The sequence below is a fragment of the Miniopterus schreibersii genome, assembly GCF_964146895.1.
Source record: "Miniopterus schreibersii genome assembly, chromosome: 4".
Classification (NCBI taxonomy): Eukaryota; Metazoa; Chordata; class Mammalia; order Chiroptera; family Miniopteridae; genus Miniopterus; species Miniopterus schreibersii.
In genome coordinates this window covers 32,635,009-32,657,084 of record NC_138105.1, presented here as the reverse complement: position 1 = coordinate 32,657,084, position 22,076 = coordinate 32,635,009, and the positions used below count along the sequence as shown (strand labels likewise).

General features: G+C 38.9%; 1 long non-coding RNA gene across 1 annotated transcript in view; it reads right to left on the bottom strand.

Annotated features, from left to right (window-relative positions):
* The window catches only part of LOC308556945, a 117,832-nt gene extending 96,502 nt beyond the window's left edge, over positions 1-21,330 (bottom strand). Inside the window, exons 1-2 of the long non-coding RNA XR_013998776.1 lie at positions 21,119-21,330; positions 17,481-17,615 (exon numbers count right to left, since the gene is read on the bottom strand). This is a non-coding gene — a long non-coding RNA (uncharacterized lncRNA). The remainder of the gene's footprint in view (positions 1-17,480; positions 17,616-21,118) is intronic.
* Positions 21,331-22,076: the final 746 nt, after the last annotated feature.

Here is a 22,076-nt window from a genome sequence, read left to right as displayed (position 1 = left end):
AGGAATAGGGATTTCCAGTGGGAGAGTCCTGAAAACAGCATGTGTCAGAATAATCCAGTTTTGTATGCAAATTTCTGTGCTCTATTCCAGACCTTTCAATCAGAACCTCTGGCAAATGAGACCCAAGAATCTGCATTTTAAACAAATTCCTCAGATGATCTTTTTTCAGCTATTTATTTTCCCACACTAAATGTTTTTAAATCCTGACAGAATTTTCAAGTAAATTAAAACATAAACCCTCAGCTTGTTGGGAGAGTTTCTGGCCACAGGCCTGTACTTACTGGTCATTGAGTCATCTGTTCTAAACTCACCCACAAGCAAACTCCGACTACATTCAAGATGAGGCAATGCCACGTGACTTCCCCCTTTAGCAAGTGTCACTGTTCATTCCCCTCTTTTGGAATAATGAGCACTGCTATATGATGCCTCTGGCATCAGTTCCCTCTTATTATTTAACCTTTTGTATTAGTTTTCCATTGCTGCTCTAACAGATTACCAGAAACTTGACACAAATTTATTATCTTACAGTTCTGTAGGTTAGAACTTCAATATAGGTGTTACAGGGCTAAAATCAAGGTGTGATCAGTGCTGGTTTCTTTCTGGAGGTTCTATGGGAGAATCCATTCCTTTGCCTCTTTTCAGCTTCCAGAGGCCACCCACAATCCTTGGCTCATGGCCCTTTTCTCCATCTTCAAAGCTAGTAACACTGCATCTCTGACTACTCTTCATATATCCTTCTGACACTCCTCTTCTGCCTCCTCCTCTCACTTTGAAGGACCCTTGTGATTCACTGGGGTCAACCAGATAATCCAGGATAATCTTCCCATCTCAATGTTCTTAATCTGTGATTAAACCTGCAAAATCCCTTTTGCCATGTAAGGTAACATTTCACGGGTTCTAGGGATTAGGACATGGACATCTTTGGGGGCCTATTACTCTGCACACCATACTTTTTATCTGTAATATGAAGGATGTCTTCATTTGGATTCTCCCAAAAGCAGACCTGAGACTAGGGTTTGAGTATAAGTTCCAGAAAGCCAAGTAAGAGAGTGAGGAAGTCATACAACAAGCAAGGAAAGCAAATTAATGAGTTACTGAGCAGGATACCATTATAGGCAACTGAGTGAATTCTTCTGAGGACTGGAGCATTTATCTACTAATTCCCATCACTCATCAGTTAGGGGTCACATTAACTCCCTGGCAATTCCAGCACTTCCTGCGTCCCTGACTGTGGAAGAGACCCATAGCTAGAGAATGTTCTTGGCTGAGACACACAGGGGCCTCCAGAATGGGTCAAGGGGATAATGGCATCTGAATCAAGGGGCATGGTTTTTGAGGGAAGTATGGCATTATGTATCAAAAGCATAAATGCTCTCCTGGCTGGCGTGGCTCAGCGGTTGAGCATCAACCTATGATCCAGGAGATCTTGGTTCGATTCCCAGTCAGGGCACATGCCCAGGTTGTGCCCGATGGGGCGCATGCAGGAGGCAGTCGATCAATGACTCTCATCACTAATGTTTCTATCTCTCCTCCCTCTCCCTTCCCCTCTCTGAAATCAATAAAGACTTTTTAAAAAAAAAAAAAAAAAAAAGCTTACATGCTAATATCGTTTGACCCAGCAATTCCACCTCCAGGGAACTTATAGTAAGAGCATAATTGGACACATATGCAATAATTGTTTATAATATTTTAAAGAATCGAAAATAATTTAAATTTCCCTTAACAAGGGATTAGTTGAAGTATAGTGATACAATTGCATACTCTGTTATAATTAAACAAAATGATGCCCATCTACATCTACTGATAAACCAGTTTCTGACATAATTCTGAGTGAAAAAAAGCAGGTTACAATTAGTGAGTATATTATAAATCCATTTATGTAAAATTATGTATGTATAATATATGTGTATGTATATGCACAGCAAGATGACTAGAAGGATGTTCATCAAAATTCTAATGGTTTCTTACCCTGGCTGGAGTGGCTCAGTTCTTAGTTGGGCATCGTTCCATGCACCCAAAGTTGCCAGTTCGATTACTGGTCAGGGCACATGCCTGGGTTACTGGCTCGATCCCTGGTAGGGGGCATGCAGGAGGCAGCCGATTGATGCCTTGCTCTTGCATCAATGTTTCTTTCTCTCCCTCTCCGTTCCTCTCTCTCTGAAAATCAATAAAAATATTTAAAATAATAATTTTTAAAATTTACAAATCTTAAAAAAACCTCTAAAGGTTTCCAAGAAGCCAAATTTCTCCTTCATACTTTCTCCTTCATACTTCTATGTATTACAAAAAAATTTTTTTACAATAAAAATGTATTATTTATTACTTATCCAATATCAATCAATTACAAAAATATTTTTCCATTAAAAAAAAAAAAAAGAATTCCAGTTTGTCCAAAAAGACAAGCTTCTTTTTAGGTCTACTATGATAATGTTCAGTGTGCTTATATAATACTTCTCTATTTTAAAAACCCATGAGGCTAGGGACCATGTATTACACAGAATACTTAAGGTACAGTTTGAACACAGCAGGTGCTTAATAAATACTTATTCTTTCATTGATTTTTCATTACTATTAAATTCAGTAAAACAGCACACGGATCAAACTGGGTCACAGTGAAATCTTCACACTGCACAGAGATGACTTCCTGGGGAGCCGAGAGGCCTGGTGTGGCCTTATCAGGCAAGGGCCTGCTGCAGCAGACAAGGGCAGGCCTGTCACTGCAGGGACACACCCACACCATCCCAGAGATGCTATCAAGAGGTCTACTCCCCTTAGGTAGAAGTGAAAAACAATGGGAGTTCAGCCTTACAATTTCACAGCACAAATGGGACAAGTGGAGTCTGCGTCAGTCTGTGAGGAAGCGATTCAACAGCTTGTCCCCTGAAGCCCTAGGCCTCCCGCAGAAACAGGACTGCACTTCCAGGTGTGCGTGATGGCGGAGCTGCCTGGGAGTGCAGAGAGGAGCAGGTAGGAGGAGGAGCCACGGTGTGGCCACAGGAAAACAGGAATGACAGGTACGTGGAAGAGTCCACAGTCTTCCCTCCAGGCCCCAGGTCCCCACTTTATGTCAAAACAGAAAATTTTCTCACCTGTCCAGGTTGCTCTTGGACTCTGCTCAGAATCTGAATAATGAGCAGATAGAAAATAGAAAAAGTCCCAGTTGATTATATATTAAAGAGCTGAGAGAGCTGGCAAGAGAAGGAAGGAGAATCACGTAAAGTGGATGCCAGGGAGGTTTTTGATATTGGGAGGTGTCAGTCGGAGATTCAGAGCTTTGGGGAGCACTTCGTCCATGTGGAAGGGGACGAGAGTGACAGTATGGAGATTTTAAGATGCTTTTTGTGTATTAAGAATGCATACTCCATACTAAAGTCTATTGAATTGTAGGCTTTAAATGGGTACATTGTCTGATATGTGAGATGTATCTCAATAAAGGTGTTTTTCTCTTTTAAAAGAAAAAAGCAAACCCCAGTTTGGCAATTTATTGAAAAACTGAAATAATATTTTAAGAACTCTAATTACTTCTTATGTACCACACAATTTCTTTGAATTCATTCTTACACGGACACTGAGCCATGTGGAACTTAAATGTTTGGCTTATAATAGATTAGAGAAAGCATCCTTGAAGGTCCTCTGGCCCAAGTTCTCATGTCAAAGGTGAGGATATGAAGCTGGGAAAGTTAAGTCAGTTTTTGCTGTCACATAATAGTAAAGCTGGGAACTATGGAGGTCTGGATCCAGGTCTTTTCAAAACTACCACCGACTCCCATTCAACACTCTTCCAGCTATTGTTTACAGAAAGAAACACTCCAAGGATAAACATAATTAAACATGTAGTTACTATGCTCAGTCCAGTTTTTCTGGCCTTTAGAACAAATCAGTTCAACTGGCAGCAGTCCAATCAGTTGCACACCATTGCGCAGCAAGCAGCCTAGGCCAGAGAGTCAGCCTTTCTGGGCCAGAAGAATAACCAGTCCTCACAAAGACAATGTCACCCTCACCCCCTTTTAAACAGCAACAGGAAAATAACAAAAGCTACCACTTATTGGGCACTTATTCATGCAGGGCAGTCAGAGCCCTGTGACACTGGAAAATAGAGAGTTCAATTTTTAAGTAAGAATTTTAAAACTACTAGGTGTCACTAATATAAATAACACTCATCTGTGAATCACATCAGAAGTATACAAAGTTAATTATGGGATCACATCTCTGATGCTCTCCAGGATGGCTCTGGCACCTGCTATGTGCTAGGCGCTGGTCTAGACATTTTACATATAGCATCTCTTTTAATCCCCACAATAATTCTATTACATGGATATTAATCACCCCAGTTTGCAAATCAAGAAAAGTAAAAACATCATGGGAGCAGGACTGAATGAGTAAGACATAAGTTCTGATGTCAATACAATACCCTTAGGCCTCAAAGAGGGTAGTCTTCATGATGTGACTTAAGGCTGTACCAAGAGTCCCCTTTTATCCCATTAGCTTCATTAATTTGTGACTTAAATAGCCCTTAATAGTCACCTCTGAAATTAAAAATAACTTAAGCATTGATCAGAGTAGGCAATGCTACAGAATAAACTGGAGTTTCAGTGACCTGACATAACAAAAGTATGTCTTGCTCACGCAAAGTCTGATGCAGAGGTTTGGAGTCCTATAAGGGGACCAGGGATGAGATAAGGAAAGCATGGGAGATGGCGTAGGATGTTTTAGATTCACAGCATGCAGATCATGCAGCCAGCAAGTGGAATACATCCTTTCCATCCAGTCTACTGGCCAACCTACCCAAATAGGAGGCTGGGAAATGCAGGGAAGCAGAGAGATGGGTGAAGTCTACCATCCCCACCACACTCCTAAAGAATGACAGCTTTGGTTCTTATCTGTCAGCACATTTACTAACGAGAGTTAGTAACAACAACAGATACAAGTAGTATGTAAGGAGTCTCTTCATCAGTACAGGACCAGATAGGAAGAGACAGTGACAGAGACAAATGTACATCCTTGACAATTTTGCTCGGTTTTGCCTAATTTCAAAGATCTGTCTACTAAACCTCACTGTCTCTCCAGCTCATTGCTCACACTTCTGAAGACTGGTTGTGTGATAAATTAGACCCTTACATTATGCAAGTTATAAGCTCTCTCAGAAATATCAGAAATAAAGCTGCTTGTTCATTTAATTCATAGAGGCAAATAGGTACTTTGGGAAATACAACTAAATAAATAAACATTTTCCTGACAAGTTGACTGTAATGGAGTTCAATAAATTGACATATTTTTCCGTTTATTTCTACCATAAAACTCAACAACAACAAACAATGAATTGGCCCCAAAAGGAAACAATAAATCAAATTTAAGGATGCATACAATTTTTAAATCATATATTTAAAGAAAAAATATAATTTATTAGAACATTAATAATAACTATTGACGTATGACCCAATTAAGCCAGAAACCTGGCTTGAAGCCCTCCTCTTCAGTCAGTCTAATCACCAACTGCATTTGATTTTATCTTCAAAATGTCTCTATCAAGTCCACCATCTTCCCTTCATCCTTCTATTCCTATTGTCCCTGCCTCAAACTTTCTCATCTGGAAAATCACATCACCTGGGAGATGATCTCCCTGAATTCTGTCTCACTCCTTCAAGCCCATCCCAGGTAGCAGTGAGCTTGAAACTGCAGGATGCAAGGAAATCACCTGGAAGCTAGCTGAATGTGTCGATTCCCATGCTTTCCCCTGGCTGCCGAGAGAATTTCCTTGTGCACTGCCTTCCTGATAAGCCTGCATCTACCTCCAAAACTGAGCTCAGTGAGTCATTTCCTTTGCTGATTTCTCCTGCTATGCCATCATTGACAGTTAATGTGCTCCTCCTCTCTCTTCCCCTGCCTGCTCCTAACCTTTGTACATACTTCTGACTGCACATCTTTGTTTACATTCCTCCCATTCCCTGTCTACTCTTCATCTCACATCCTTGTTTCATCTCCGTGCCTGGCACGTAAAAGGCACTAAAGAGACATCTTGAACTACAGGTAAATAGAAAAATTGAGCTCCTTTGGGGATAGCAACAATAAAATTCCCCTTTGGATTATCTGGTCCTTTCAGTTAAATATTTTATTTCAGTTTAGTTCATAGCATTTTCTCTTTCCCACATTATTCAAATTAATTCTAAAAACAGTTTTGTAAAGCCTACTATGAATGTCATTGTACAATAGCGCTTCTCAAAGTCCTATGTTTATATGCTAAAAACTATAGATACTGGCTTTACTTTGCCTTTTATTCTCTTCTTTGACAGTTTCTGTCCCAGTTAGGTTAGCTATTAGCACTTTGAAGGCTGTCTGACATCTTTTGAGATGCTTTATACTAGTAATAAATGTTTCCCTTCTGACAGAGCTAAGTTCTCCTTCCAAATAATACAGTATCAGATAGTGTTAAAATGGTTTCCATACATTTGTGTTTCTACCTAATGGGCTTCTTTGGGGAAGTACATGAGAAAGTTAAAAGCAGCCTAATACTTAACCCCCACCCCTAATCAATCAATAAATTGTGTGTGTGTGTGTGTTTGTGTGTGTGGTGCATGTTTAACTGCATGGCCTAAGAACCTAACTCACATCCTGAGGGAGACTGTTTCTAATGAAAAGAATAGACCATTGTCCCTCTATATTTATCTCTGAACCTTTGTACTTAACTCAAAGACCTTCTCTGGATTCTGAAAGCAACCTGTAACAACTGATAATGTGGCATCATTAGTGTAGCCCTACTCTACCCCTAGGTGAACTAAAAAACCTCTTTTGTATACCTATTCAACAGTTCAGGTCATGAAGTCAAGCCTATACATAACAAGATATTTAAACACTGTTTGCTTTATACAGTTCCTTATACATCTTATTATGTAAATTTCTCTCAAAGAAGAAAATGCTGTCATAAAACAGACAGTAAAACTCTTCAACTTTCCAAAATACTGCAGTCTAAAATAATTTTCTAACAGAGAAAGACATTGCTTCTTTTTAGCAGAAGAGTGGAGTTATTATAAATGTACTCTTTTTGACATCAAAACAGTAAGAATGATTACTCGTCTTGTATTTGTTGGCTTAGAGTTATTTCGACATGGTAAAAATATCTTCATTCTAGCCGTAAACCTATAAATCTTCTCTACAAAGATGAAAACTGTCCATAGTAATCAACAGTAACACACCAAGTCTGATACTCCCAGACACCCAAGCAACAGAGTGCTGGGCGGTCGGGGAGCACTGTTAGCACTAGCCAGGAAATTGCACAGAGCACCACACTCCTTCTGCCCAAAGGACAAGTGTCCTTAATGCAGCACTGGACCAAAACTCAGAACTGTTCCAGAGATAAACAATGCAAAGTTATAAATATGCTCCATGGAGGGATAAGAATTTGCAATAAAGTTTAAAATCATTTGTAGGGTAGCTAAAATTTTTTTAAAAAGAAAGTAGCAAATGTTAACAAGGATATGAAGAAATTGGAATTCTCATACATTGCTCATGGGAATGAAAAATGGTGATCATTTTTGGCAGTTCCTCAATAAGTCAGGCAGAATTACCACATAACCCAACGGTTTCACTCCCTTGTATATATCCAAAAGAATGAAAATCAAAGGCTCAAACACATACTTATACACGAATGTTCATAGCACCGCTATTCACAACAAAGGATGCAAAAAATGCAAATGCCCATGGACAGATGAGTGGATAAACAACATACAGTATATACACACAATGGAATATGATTCAGCCTTATAAAGGAACAACACTGATGAGCCTAGAAGACATTATGCAAAGGTAAAAAAGCCCGACACAAAAGGCCACATATTGTATAATTGCACTGATATGAACTATTTAGAATAGGCAAATTTATAGAGACAGAACACAGAGTAGTGGTTGCTGAGGGCAGTGGGGCGGGGAGAATGGGAGTGATTGTTCAATATATCCTGTTTCCTTTTGGGGTGATGAAAATGTCTGGAGCTGGATAGTGGTGATAGCTTCATGACATTGTGAATGTCCTAAATGGCACTGAATTTAGGACATTTTCTTAAATGTCCTAAATGGTTCAAATGGGTGACTTTATACTATGTGAATTTTACCACAGTAAAAAATCACTTGCAACTAAATAATTTTTAAAGATATGATGCAATTCTGAGATATTCCACAGTAAAAAATACTTTTGATTAAAGAATACTTATCAATGCAAGCATCTGTAAGTTTCTTGAATTATCAAATGTCAGCCTTAACTTAACTGTTCTATTTTAAAATAAATTTACCATTGCAGTAGAATTTCAAAGAATCTTGAAAATAGAAGAGGTTTGTCCAGCCGGCATGGCTCAGCAGTTGAGCATCAACCTATGATCCAGGAGATCAAAGTTCTATTTCTGGTCAGGGCACATGCCCGGGTTGTGCACTCGATCCCCAGTTGGGGGCGTGCAGGAGGCAGTCGATCAATGACTGTCTCGTCAATGACATTTCTCCCCCTCTCCCTTCCTCTCTCTGAAATCAATAAAGATATATTTTTTAAAAAGAAAGAAAATAGAAGAGGTTTGGTGAATATTTGTTATATCAAATTGAAAAGTCAGAATGCTGCAAAGTCAAATAACATAAACTCTAAATTCATAACTTTGGTAATGTAAGATGATTACAGATATCTACAGTAAAATACCTAAAAGAACACAAACTCTACAAAGTCTGACAAAAACTACTGTTCTGTTTTGAAAACCAATAAACTCAGTATTCCAAACAATTACTGGCCTATATCATTACTCAGCATTATGTATAAATATGAAGATTCATCAATAAAATTTATGCTGAGTGCTTATTATATGCTAGGCATGATTCTAGGCATTGGAAGTAGGAAATATGAAAGTTATTAGGGCAAGGTTCTTGCCCTGAAGGATCTTATGAATAAAATGGAAACCATGCGTGTTTTACATATTACAATTTTATGTATGCCAATAATGCCACCTAGGAACAGTAGAGGGATGAATAGTCAACCAGAGTCAACAGTAAGTACAGATAAAAAAACTTACTGTTTTTGTCTTCCTAAGTGTTATTTAATGTAAAGCACCAATAAATCAGTATCATCATGTCATCCAGACAACTGCTAAGAAACATCACGCTGGATATTTGAGTTGGTAATCGCATTTTCCTAAACTCTTAAGCTCTGTTTTATTCATGTTCTGTCTCCTCAATCAATCAGAAGAGTGGGTAAGTGTCTCATTGTAGGCTGTTACCACTAAGAAAGAAATGTTTGATACACAGAACCCTGTACCTGGCACTATGGATGACACAGAGTTCATGGATGGCATCCCTACCTTTGTGTAGTTTGCCATCTGACTGGGAAGGCAAAATGTCCATCAGAACTATATAAGAGCAATTAGAGAGTGATGTAAGATCTAAACATGTATGAGTCAATATAGTATAAATCAAGCTTCCAAATGCTGTGAGAATGTGAAGTATGAACTGCTTCTCTGTTGCTCACTGCCCTCTGATACAATACCAACTATGGTTTGCATGTTCCAAGAAACAGTTCTAACCTTGATCTATTTTCTTCATGTCATATATAGGGATTGGGGAGAGAAAATCTAGGACTTATGTTTCTAGGTAGTTTAGTAGGTATCTTTATATTTAACCTCACAAAAACTTAAGCTAGTTTATCATCATCATCATCATCATGATCATCAATCCCATTTAATAGTTGCCCAAGATCACACAGCAACTATAAGTGATGATTGGGTAGGAGTCATTGGACCCAAGTTTGATTTCAAAGACTATTTTTTCCACAGTTTTGCTCCATGATGTCACACTCCTTAGACCACACTCTAAAAGTTGGTAAAATAATGGCTCTTATCCAGAGGTGCTTCTTAGTATTACCCAAAGAGCTTTTTCAAAATACACATACTGATAGCCATATCCCAGATATATCATTCAGATTCAGAATTCTAGGGCTGAAACCTGGGCATGTGTATCTTAAAAATGCTCCCAAGTAATTTTATACACTCATCTGGTTAAGAATCTCTTCCTTCAAGTATGTTGCTACAGGAAAACGATTACATAATTCAAGAACACCTCACACTGAAGAACATGAATGTCCAGATTAAAAGGGCTCAAGTAATGCCTGGCCTAATTGATGATAATAGGTCCACACCAAGGCACATCATTATGAAATGTCACAACACTGAGAAATGAGCTCTGAAGAGATTTTATTTTAGGTCACATATGAAAAATACAGAATGAGAATAGCTTTAGACATCTTACAACAATACAGGAAGCTAGAAGATTAAGACACAATGGCTTCAAAATCAGAAGAAAATTATCTCCAATCTAGAATTTCATACCTAGTCAAACTATTAGTCAAATATGAAGGTAAGATAAAAAGCATCTTCAGACATGCAAGGTCTCCAGAAAATGACTTCTCACACACCCTTTTTCGGGAAGCATGAGATTGTGTTTCACTAAAATGAAAGAGCAAAAGAGTATTTTTAGAAAAAATAAGATATGAGATCCTTTCTTAACAAAGGATCCAACACAGAAGAGAATAAAGTGAATCCCCAGACAGATGAAAAAGGGTGACACTGGACTGATAGCTGTGTTAACTCTGCTGCTATAAGTTGAAAGCAGACATAAACAATATGTAAACAAATGGGTGTCCTGTGTTTCAATGAAATTTACTTATAAAAACAGGTAGCAGGCTGCATTTGGCCCAACAGCCACCGTTTGTTGACTCCTGGTATAAGCACGGAAAAAGCTCAACAAACTTATAAACATGGAAATTATACATTCTAAGGAAAACAAAAAGTTATATAGGAAAGTAAGTGTTATCATGGCTCAGATAAATGGGAATAATATTTACATAATCATAATAATGTAACCATTGGATTCTGATGCTACTAAAATAACTATATGTCTATATTAGAAAGAAAGAAAATATACAAATATGTGATAGGTGCAGGGAAGAGTGAAAGAAAGCTAAGCTCTCACATTTCATAATAGGAAATAACATCTAAAATGAAAAATATCCAGATGTAGCCAAAATTATGAACTTCTCAGCCCCAACTGAAACCAAACCTTGCAAAATAAAGAAAATGGGAGAGTTGGGAATGAAGTGATGAAACACTAATGTGCCAAGCTGTTGTGGCCTAAAAGATGTTTAAAGTTGCTACTCAAGATGTCATTTGGTACTGCCCACATGGGGAACTCCAAGAAAGAAGAGACTGACATCAAAAACAAAAGCTCTAGAACTTCGCTCTAAAAAGATCTGATCCCTAAAAAAGAATTCATCTGCTAAGGAGGACACAGACACTGAGACCAAGGCCACTAGAAAGAGAACTCAGGTGGTGCACATCACTTGCCAGTTCTGGTAGAATATTACAGAGAGCGGCAAAGCATCCCATTGACACCAGTTGATAAACGCTCAGTGCTAAAACTATACTTAGAGCAAACGCACAAGTAAAGACTGGATTCAATAATATAGGATTCAGAGTTTAGAAGACACTTCCCTAGGCCATGTGGAGCAAGAAGAACAGAATCCTCACCAAAATTCTTCTCTACAACATACAACTTGTGGCCCTTAGTGATGTCAGAACCCCTGGAGAGCCTCTACAATCATCTTTTGACAATCTAGGTTCAGTTGTTCCAACAATTACTTTTGGCATCCTCATAAAATTTCAAGGTAAGAAATCCTACCAGTTATTGTTATAATGAAATACGTAATAAAATGGTATCTTCAAATATCAATATTTGTGGCTTCTTTTTATATTCTGCACTTACTTGGACCCTATCCTAGTCAATCTGAGGTACAGACATAGCGTCACAAAGAATTAGGACAGTTACAGCAAAAATGAAGAAAACGGCATGGAGTTTATGTCACAATAATAGATTAGAGAGAGAATAGAGAAAGGCAAATTATTCTCTCTCCCTCTACCAGGTTAACTGAGGATCCCTTGGACTGGGGTTGAGAGGAAAATGGTGGTGGGGGTGACTTTTTTACATAAACAAGAGGAATGAACCTGAAGGAACTACATAATACCAGGGAACCACATGGAAGTAGAGCCAATACCCATCAATCACACAATACCATGCTAATGAAAACTACATACTGGCCAAGGTAAGGAGCTATAGAGTAAGAGTACCATTGACAAAGGCATTGAAGCATGGCCCTTGAAGAATCTGAAAGATGGACATCCACTAATGTCCCAAAACTTGCTGAATCCCATATGAACCATGCTTAGAGAACATTCTAGGATGGTCATAAGTCCATGACACCCAGAAGACCAAAGGGTCATGAAAGGGGAGCTCTTGGTAGCATATAAACTTGAATAGGACTAGACAGTAGTGAAATATATCCCAATCACAGACACTTGGACTGGGTGGGCTCTATTTGACTACAGTGTTACCCAAGTAGGCACTCTTTAAGGAATTTAGTCTTAATGAGACTTATTTTCACCTATATATTTTAAAAGTTCATGCCATGTATATGAAAATAGGCACTCTCCAAGTTTCCACTTCCCTATGTGAAATACATCAAGAGGTAAATGAGTCCCCTAAGAAACAAGTTGTGAATTTGGAAGTCTTGGTTAGTCTTTGTTTTAAATAAAGGGCTCATTAACAAGAGTCCCCATTTGAACTCCATAAATGCCCAGATTAGATAGTTACTAATTCCAGACAGTGATTCAAGCATTTAAGACACCAACTAAAAAGGAGTAACACTTCCCTTTGGGTAGTTGATACCTCTAAATATATATGTGCTGTTCTCATTTTTAAAAGTGTCATTTTTAAGAGAGTTAATATCATTGCATTTATAAGCAAAGGTTAAAAGTTTTACTCAGGCTCTGCATCTCTGTTGAATCTATACCTATAATTTATAGCCAGTACTTACATTGTCAACTTAAAGCAATGACTTCCTTGTTAAACTCTACCATTCAAATTTAACAAATATATAGAAATCTGAGGTCAACAATCCTATATGTACTTATTTAGGAATTTCCTCAGAGAGGAAAAATTATGTAGTAGCCTTTTAAAAACAGAATAGGCAGTGCCCTGTCAATAAATCTACTGAATCAGAAATATGAGAGCTCAGAATTTTTCTAATAGCAAGCGGGAGATGCCACCTAACAAGGCAATCTGCTTAATCTTTTATGTGTCCATGTGGCATTAGGTAAGAAAGATGGTTCCAGGTGATGGACTAGAATTGCAAGAGCCAACACAGCCACTGAGTCCTGGAATGCTGTGGCTCAGGGGGAAATACAGTGGGAGTGTAAATATGTGGGTTATGGACACTAACTACAGGGCAGACAGGCTGATTTGTGTCTGAGGCAGCTCCTAATAAATTTCTGCATACCTTTTACAATCTCACCAAACTACTTGTTTCAAACACAGCAGCTGAGTTATCTGGCTTTTCTAGAATAAGTTATTAAGTATTAACAAAATGAGGATGAGTTGCTGCCATCACAACAAGCTACGAAACACAGTCAAAAGGTTGGTAAGGGTTTAAAGCATGTACTGGGAGGACACTGGAACACAGGGTAAGTACTCAGAAGGAAGTTGAATGGGAGCCACAATGAAGAAGAGATGATATTTTCATCAATGCCTTGAAAGTCTAAAAAGGAATTACAGACTTTAGGGCTGGAAAGGATCTCAGAGATTACCTAACCCAAGTCTCTCTTTTTTAACAGATGAAGAAAATGAGACCCATGAAAGTTGTTATCTTCCTGCTGTCATGTGAGTTTTCTTTATTTATTGATTTTTTTTATTTTTTAGAGAGGAAAAGGGGGAAGGAGACAGAAACATGGATTTGTTGTTCCACTTATTTATGCATTCATTGGTTGATTCTTGTATGTACCCTGACCAGGGATCGAACCTGCAACCTTGGCTTATTGGGATGATGCTCTAACCAACTGAACTACCCGGCCAGGGTCCCATGTGAGTTTTCTTTGATTCCTGTTTAGATACTTTCCACCATACTTTTTTGGATTCCCCTATTTAAGTTCCTCAACGACAGGGACTTTAAACCATCCCTGAATGCCATAATCCTTCCTAATGAAGGATTTCATGGGTATAAACTTGGCCCCTTAGTCTTCCTCTCTGCAAGGCAACCCTTTCCCACACCACACAAAGCAAGTAAATACTAATGGAACATGTTTCTCTTCATAACTTCATGGAGAAAGTAAATTGGTAACCAGGTCCACCAGCAAATCATTTTTTTCTCCAAAGATGAAGGAAGTCATAGGAGCATCACCCTTTGGGGATGCCAAAATTCACTCCTGGAGGAAGATGAAGAGCTAACATGATGGACACACTACAAAACAAATCTGCCAAATCAGTTCTGCTGGTGGGAGAAAAAGCTCACAGTATATGTTTGGTAAATATTTGCACTGAGTCTCAGGTGGGTGATTTACAAATATCAAGTGAAGAATTAATTTGAGAAAGTCATATGGGTAACTTCATCTCCTTTGGGGATATTTATATGCCCTTCATTCTTCCAGCAAACATTTACTGAGCACCTACCCTGTGCCAAGCACTCATTTAGACACTGAAGATACAGTGGTGGAAAAGCCATTACTCTTAGTCATTCAAGCACGAAGTCACAGTCCCTCTGACCATTTCTTCCCCAGCCCCTTTGTTATCCAGCATCCTATATCCTTTCAGATATCTCTTTTATCTCTTTTACCCCTTTATGTTTGCTTCCAGAGCCAGCACACTAGCCTACGCCTTCTTCATCACAGGCCTAAACCAGTTTTTGAACTACTCTCTCAACCTTCTTTCAATCTAAAATGTACAGATTATAGTTTCAAAACTCTTGACTTTTTCTGGTTAGTTCAATTCTCAAAAGCTTCATATGGTTTCACACACCTTATCACAAATTCCTGAATGCCATGTCCCAACCTCCAAGTTCTGGCTCCAACTCTTCTGTCCAAGCTTAATTAATAAGAATCCTATTCATAAGCAATTTTAAACTGTATTAATGTTTTTGACCAAATTTCCCATAAGTTTATACAAAAAGAGAAAATACTTATGAGATGAGAAATTCTTTCATTTAGGTGGATTAAGTTCCTGGAACTTATTTTAAATCAATGTAAACATTAATATTCTCATAGAACCAATGTTATTATAAATATTTTCACTCTTGACTAGGAAGCTAATGCCCAAAACTTTTATTACAGGTCACTATAGCAGGAAAAGTGCTGTAAAGCAAAACAATGTCAGCAGAATTTTCTTTTCTGTAGAAATAGCTGTTCTTGTAACCAAGCACCTATTGAGCACCCCTTTGAGGAACCCACAATCACCATCTATTGTCAACTACAAGTGAACCTTCCTGTGCAGTGTAAAATATGAAGATTTCCAGTGTGTATGTAAGCAATCCAGGTAATACCATCATAAGAAAGCATTTAATATGATATGCTATCAAAACTCATACAATTTTCTTTGCTTACTTGATAACTTCCACTTTATTTTCACTTCAGTGAAGTAGAAGGTGAGAGACACCTTCACCAAGGACACAGAATTTAGGAGCATTACTTTGGGTCAATTCTGACAGCATCTTTGAGAGACCTAGAGCTACTTACGACTTTTTCAGTGATACTGATACTGAGATATCTAAATCGCTGGTGCCCTCTCCCTCACACTTTTTTCCTCTCTCTCAAGAAAACTTTTGTTGTAGAAAGCTTAAAAGCTTCAGCATTAGAGATTGCATTAAAGGTCTTTATGTGTGTTTGAAAACTTTCTTGGGTGGCACTATCACTAGCACAATCATGCTAAAATAACTAAATAAACATTCCTCTTTTAATCTCTCACCACTTATACTTCATAGTGTTAAAAAGAACCAAAGTGTGGTTGGCAAAACTAAGTCCAAGAACTCAGCACTAAGTTTGATTTGAACCAAGGGAAGCAAGTCTCTCTACCTCAGTCACAACTGGGCTGTTGGCTTCTAGTTATGGAAGGCAGCCAGCCTCCCACATATAATCAGTCATTTAGATGGATTTTTTGTAGATAGATTATGTCCTCGGGTTAATGGCTAATTTTTCAACAAACATATGAAACTGTTAATGACAAATGTTTTTGCTCTGGTGTGTATCAAAGGCCTTTAAAGTGTGTGTGCCTGTTGATCAGTAATAGATTCGTACCTCAGGAGTAATGATGGAGTTCTATCTGCAGACATGGAAGATGTCTGCTATTGATAAGGGAATAACAAAGTTATTATAGCAAGTTACAAAATGCAATATATAGTATGAGCCCATTCATTTTAGTTAGTTAGCTTTAGTTTCTACTAACAGAGTGGCTCAAGGTAGCTTTTAAAGGGAAGAGGGTGGTTTAGTGGAAGAATCAATGGACCAATAAAGGAAACAGGGATCTCAGAGGAACCATGGTACAAAAGAGACAGCCCTCAAGGGAATGGGTAGCCACCAAACACAGAGACAATATGGATACTAAATACTCTCTTTACTTTTCTTTCTTTCTCTCTCTCACTCTCGCTTTCTCTCTTGAACTAGTTCTGATTTTCTCTCACTCTTGACTGGCTCCCTCACCCTTTGAATCTCTGCTTCCTCATATAAGACATAGTATCTACTTCTTCACAGCCTTTATGTCCCACTACAATTGTATGGGTTGTTCACAGCTAGCATCTACTCTGATTGGCAGATGGATATGCCATATCATTTGATAAATATATTTCATATCAATTGTGTATGTACACATGTACATATATGTGCACACACATAAGCACTATACATTTATGGAGGAGGGTAGAGATGTGGAAGGAAACAGAGACAAAATCATCAGAGGGAAGGAGAACCGAACCAGAGCCAGTGGAGAAAACTAATTGTCACTGTACACACAAATATACAGTTTATGTATATACTAGCAATGCACACACAGAGGAATTTCCTTCAGCTCAGTGCTAGAAATAACTTTCTCATCTTAATCTATACATAGAATGTGGTTAGTTAAAGGAAGGGAGTATTTGTAGAAATCTGTTCTCTCCACCTCCAGAGAATGTGTGCTTCCTCAGAGAAAGGTGAGAAAATAGTTCATTACTATATCTGTCTACAATATATCAAAGGAGTCAGGTTTCACAGGCCCTCATAATTAAATACATGAGAGCCAGGAAACATAAAGTTCTGACAGCAGCATTAACTTTAAAAATCAAGAGGTTTCCCATAAGAAATCTAAAGGAGAACACCTTTCATATTCATCTCAATGTCCTAGCACATAGTAAATAGTCTATTAAAATGTCAACTATTTTAATTAAATATCACTTATAGCTGATATATATATTGTTTTGGCCTCAGTATTCATCATGAGTCTCCTTAAAGGAACCATGTTCCCACCCCATTTCAAGCCATGTGGTTTGAATGGCTGATTCCCATGCTTAAATCTAATGTGAGCCGTGACTGGACAAAGTTAATCAGCCTTTTACACAAAGTGATTGATTTGAGGATGGGCACATGACCCAAATCAGCCAATGAGAACCAGACCTGGGGCTTTTGTTGATGTGCTGAGGATGAGTGGTCTCCTCCTCCCCAACAGTCTTGAAGTCTTGGCAGTGTGAAGTCTTGGGAGGCTGCAGCCTTCTTTCAGCCAGGAGGGGAGATTCTGTCTAAGAATGAAGGCTGCATGTGGAAGAGAGAGAAGTGAGGTGAGACCCAGCCCTCAAGATGTTTCTGAAGCACCTGTGTTAAGCAACAGTTAAGCCAGTCTCCCCACTGAACTTCCCGGTTTTAAAGGCAGTAAATCCCCCTTTTTTATTAAATCTAATTGGATTGAGCTTTCTTCACTATCAAACAAAGAAACTTAACTGATGCTCTGTGTATAACATATAGATGCTAATTTGTTTCTATGATTTCTTCCAGGAATAAATATAGAACAGATCCAGTCAGAAATAAAATTTGCCAATAAAGTATTCTGTGAGAGAGACTTCTTATCTGGGTTTGAACACTATGGACGCCAAAACTTTGAATTTAATTAATTAAACTGAATCTTTACAATATTGATGTTTATTTATTAAAAAAAAAATTTAAAAAAGACCTTACATATGATTCTTAATTTCAGAACAGACTGCTGAGAATGATAACCTACCTTATGGAATGAGAGCTATAAACAAAAAAATGAGAACTATAAAAAATTTAACTAAATTTGGCTACCAAAACAGTCTCTATTTTTGTCCAGATGTCTCTTTCCTTTCATTGTTCAAGCCAATCCTCTGCCTTTTTCAGGTTAGGTATGGGATAGCACATCACTTCTGGGTATTGGGGCCTTGGTTCATACCCACTGGAGTTATCTGCAGCTCTATCTACACTGCCTCCAAATTCTTTTTAAAATTCCAAGTCCTTATTAATAACATTCCTAAAGAGGTCTCATGAGGCCTTCCTAGTACTTCGGACCATTTTTAGCTCCGTGGTTCTTCCCAATTTAAAAACAAAATGAATTTCACAAACAGAATTGAAATGTCAAATTTTACTACCATCTGGATTTAAAGACTGCAAGAAAATCTAGGTTTGAGTTGTTTTATTTTTGTAGCCAAAGTGAATGTATTACAGTACATTTGTTTTCAGACCATTTACCTCTCTACCCTGCGTTTTACTCGGGAGAATAAGGTATGCATGTGAAAAAGAGGAGACCATCCAGAAAATTCTAAGAGGGAGCCTATAAAATTCAGTAGTTGCATTTGATATAATGGAAGAAAAATCTTCCAACTCCTCTTCATCATCATGACAAAGATAAACCAATCTGCTCACTGCACTGAATTTAGAGCCATGAATGTGAGTTAAAACTTGGCTCTGCTCCTCTGGGGGCTTACAATCTGATATATGTACAGACATGAAGGATATACAGGCAACTTAACAAAGACTTTATGGTCCATCCGTTTAAAGCACCATGTAACTCCAATGCCTGCAGGGGAGCACAAAGAATGGCAGCAGCTGAGAGACAATAGGTTGGATAGATCTGACAACGGAGAAGAGGTAACAGTGAGGGAGGTGAGTTTAAGGTGCTCCTGGCATGGGTATCAAAGACATCACATCACGGAAGAGCCCAGGAGTGTGACACATGAAAAGGTAGCTGAGTAATTCCTTACAGCAGAAGAAACCCTATAGTGTGCATCATTTGATTCTCTGGAGAACCCCTGAGAGGCTAGTCAAGGACTATCTACCAAATTTCAGAGATTTGGAAACCAAGATCTACTCTACCTACCTACAGGTCCTGAGGCAAATGAGGGGTGAAAGAAGAGACATCTTCCACTTGAGAGGGACAGCCAGGTTTCAGTTAGAGAAAGAAGGGGAAGCAAATATTCAGAGAAGAGTGTGAAACAGGAGAGTTTGCTGATGGCAAACCAGGAATTCCAGAGAGTGTAGTGGAGGAATGGAGCAAGGGAAATGGAGTCAGATTAAGGGAGGTAAAAAGCAGTATTGAGATAAGCAACATATGATAATGGTCTGGGAGGTTTGGGCTTCTAGTGCTGACTGAGGTAAATGGAATGTGGGGTGTGCTGAGTATAGTCCTGGAAAGGTGGAGGAAGGCAAGTAACCAGTATCATCCAGAGTATTTAGCTGGGAGGTGTGAGGGTTTGCTTAGAGAAGAGCTCAGGGAGGAGCCATCCTGGTCTTTCCCTTTGTTGCAGTGTTGTCACAGCTGGAGTGCCCATGGGGCTGTTGGCTGCTCCCAAAGGTGAGAGGTACAGGCCAAAGGGCCACAGTCTGTCTTAGGGCAGATCTTTTAGTGGCAACAGGAAAATGAGGCCAGGTGAGGAGTTGGAGCCACTAGACCATTGTCTTCTGGGGAGATAAGGGAGATTATAATTGTTTTCTTGACACCTGGCATTCCAGCCTTTAACCAACAAATTTCCTTTGCTCTGTTTTTTTCACATTACCCTGAATTGTGTCTCTTTGGAGTCCAGAAAGGTCCCCTTCTTCCTTGACCATTATTTTAATAAATGATAAAAAATATGTATACATGATTGATCTGCCTTCATGCAACATTTCCAACAAACTCCAATGATATTTGAAACTTCAGATAACTACTGTTCCCTTATCACCCTTTGTTCTTATTCCTACCGAAAGAAAACAAAAATAGGTAGACAAAGATATGTGACAGGTAGGTAGATGATAGAAAGGATAGACAGACTTACAGATGAATAGGTAAATGGATGATAGATAATAAATAAATGAGGAAAAGGAAGGGGAGGGAGGAGAAAGAAAAGGAAGAGCAGAGAGGAGAAGAGGGGAGAGAGGAGGAGAGGAGGAGAGGGGAAGAGAGAGGGGAGGGGAGGGGAGGGGAGGGGAGGGGAGGGGAGGGGAGGGGAGGGGAGGGGAGGGGAGGGGAGGGGAGGGGAGGGGAGGGGAGGGGAGGGGAGGGGAGGGGAGGGGAGGGGAGACAGGTATGATCTGAGTAACCCTTTGATGGCTGAAAAAATGTCTAGGTATTCTTTGGACTAATCCAGTCCTATAATATTGTAAAAAGAATAATCTTACTCAGAAATCTAATCAGCTAAATTAAAGCTAATTTCCTAATTCCCCAACTTCTACATCTAGAAAAGTACAGCCCCCAGACAAATGTAGATTTGAAGTAGGAAAGGCCTAAAGGAAGAGTTAGATGGCTACTCTGGAACTGTCTTCCGAACCTGATTCAGAACTGATTTTACAATCCCCAGGGTAAAAGCAGCAGTTCAGAGGCGAAGCCAGACTCTAGACCAAACACCTGCTATAAACAGAACCTGAACCCTGCTCCTGCCGGGAAAATTGGAGGCTTAAATCAGGGTTAAACTCTCCATAATGGTGAGGAATTGGCGTTGTCTCTCAAGAAGAATCAGCCAGTGGATTGTCACAGCTCAAGCAGAGTCAGGAGCAGAGTTTCAAGGGCCACAGCCTACAGAGTACTCACTTAAAATCCCCACAGTGAGTTTATTCCCTCAGTGGCCCACAAGACTTCCCCGATTCTCCCTTTAAATAAGCATTGTCGCTTTGTTCTTGGTATAGAACCTATTGGACATTCCAGAGACTCAGATGAGAAGTACACATAGCCTAGACTATACATTCTCAACCTTTGATGTATATATGAATTCCCCAATGAGGAGCTCCCAGCACCCAGCCCTCAGAGTTGATGATTTCAAACACCTTACCTCACTTTGTCCTCATGTGCAATCTCTGGGGAAGATGCTGTTTTCATTCCCATTTTACAAATGAAGAAACTGAAGCTGAAGGAGGTTAAGTAGCTTCACCAAGTCACTCCTTTAATACACGGTAAGGCTGGTCTTACATGCAGGGCATCTCATGCCAGATCTTGTGTTGTATCGACTCTGTGAACACCACCCTGTCCACTTACAGGAGGCCTCTGCAATTCAGAAGGGGACTTACTTTAAAAGTTGGCTTATTTGGGAGAACTTCTCTTCACTTTTTAAAGATGGCATGGCAGTTACCCAAGCAAATGGGAATTTGTTTTTAAAAATTCTATAACATTTCAAAGAAAGTAAAATTACCCCCCAAAAGTGTGAGAATTATTCCTCCAGGGCACATAATTATTTATACAACTACTACAACTTTTAAAACAAAGTTAATATATGATGACATCTGTTCCATTAAAAAAGAGAGAGAGACAACAAGAACTCTCCTGGCCTTCTCAGGTTCATCATTTGATTAGTCAATCCAAAGTAAGCATTCCAGGCATAGTTGTACAACAGCTCCATTCTGTATTCCAAAATATTTATATGGTATGACACACTTGAGCTATACTTACTTATGGTAGTTAGCTTTAAAACCACTTTAAGGCGCACGCAGACCTGTAATCCAGCCAGCAGTCCAATTAGACTTTTTCAGAATTCTCCCTCTCCTCTAGCCTGCTCTCGAATGTTTGTTTCTGTTATCCCTTCTCCTCTCCTTCCATCTGTCCCCAAAATTTTCACCCCCATCCAAATGGACTCTAGCAATTGACCATCTTATTTCACTTAATCTACTTCTTTAATGTGACTTCTAGATCTCTCTTCTAATGTGAAGAAGCATTCTTTATCCTTTCTTCACACGCCTCTCACACTGATTGTCCTATATTCCAAAACCGTTATTTAATAACCTCTCCTCATTTCA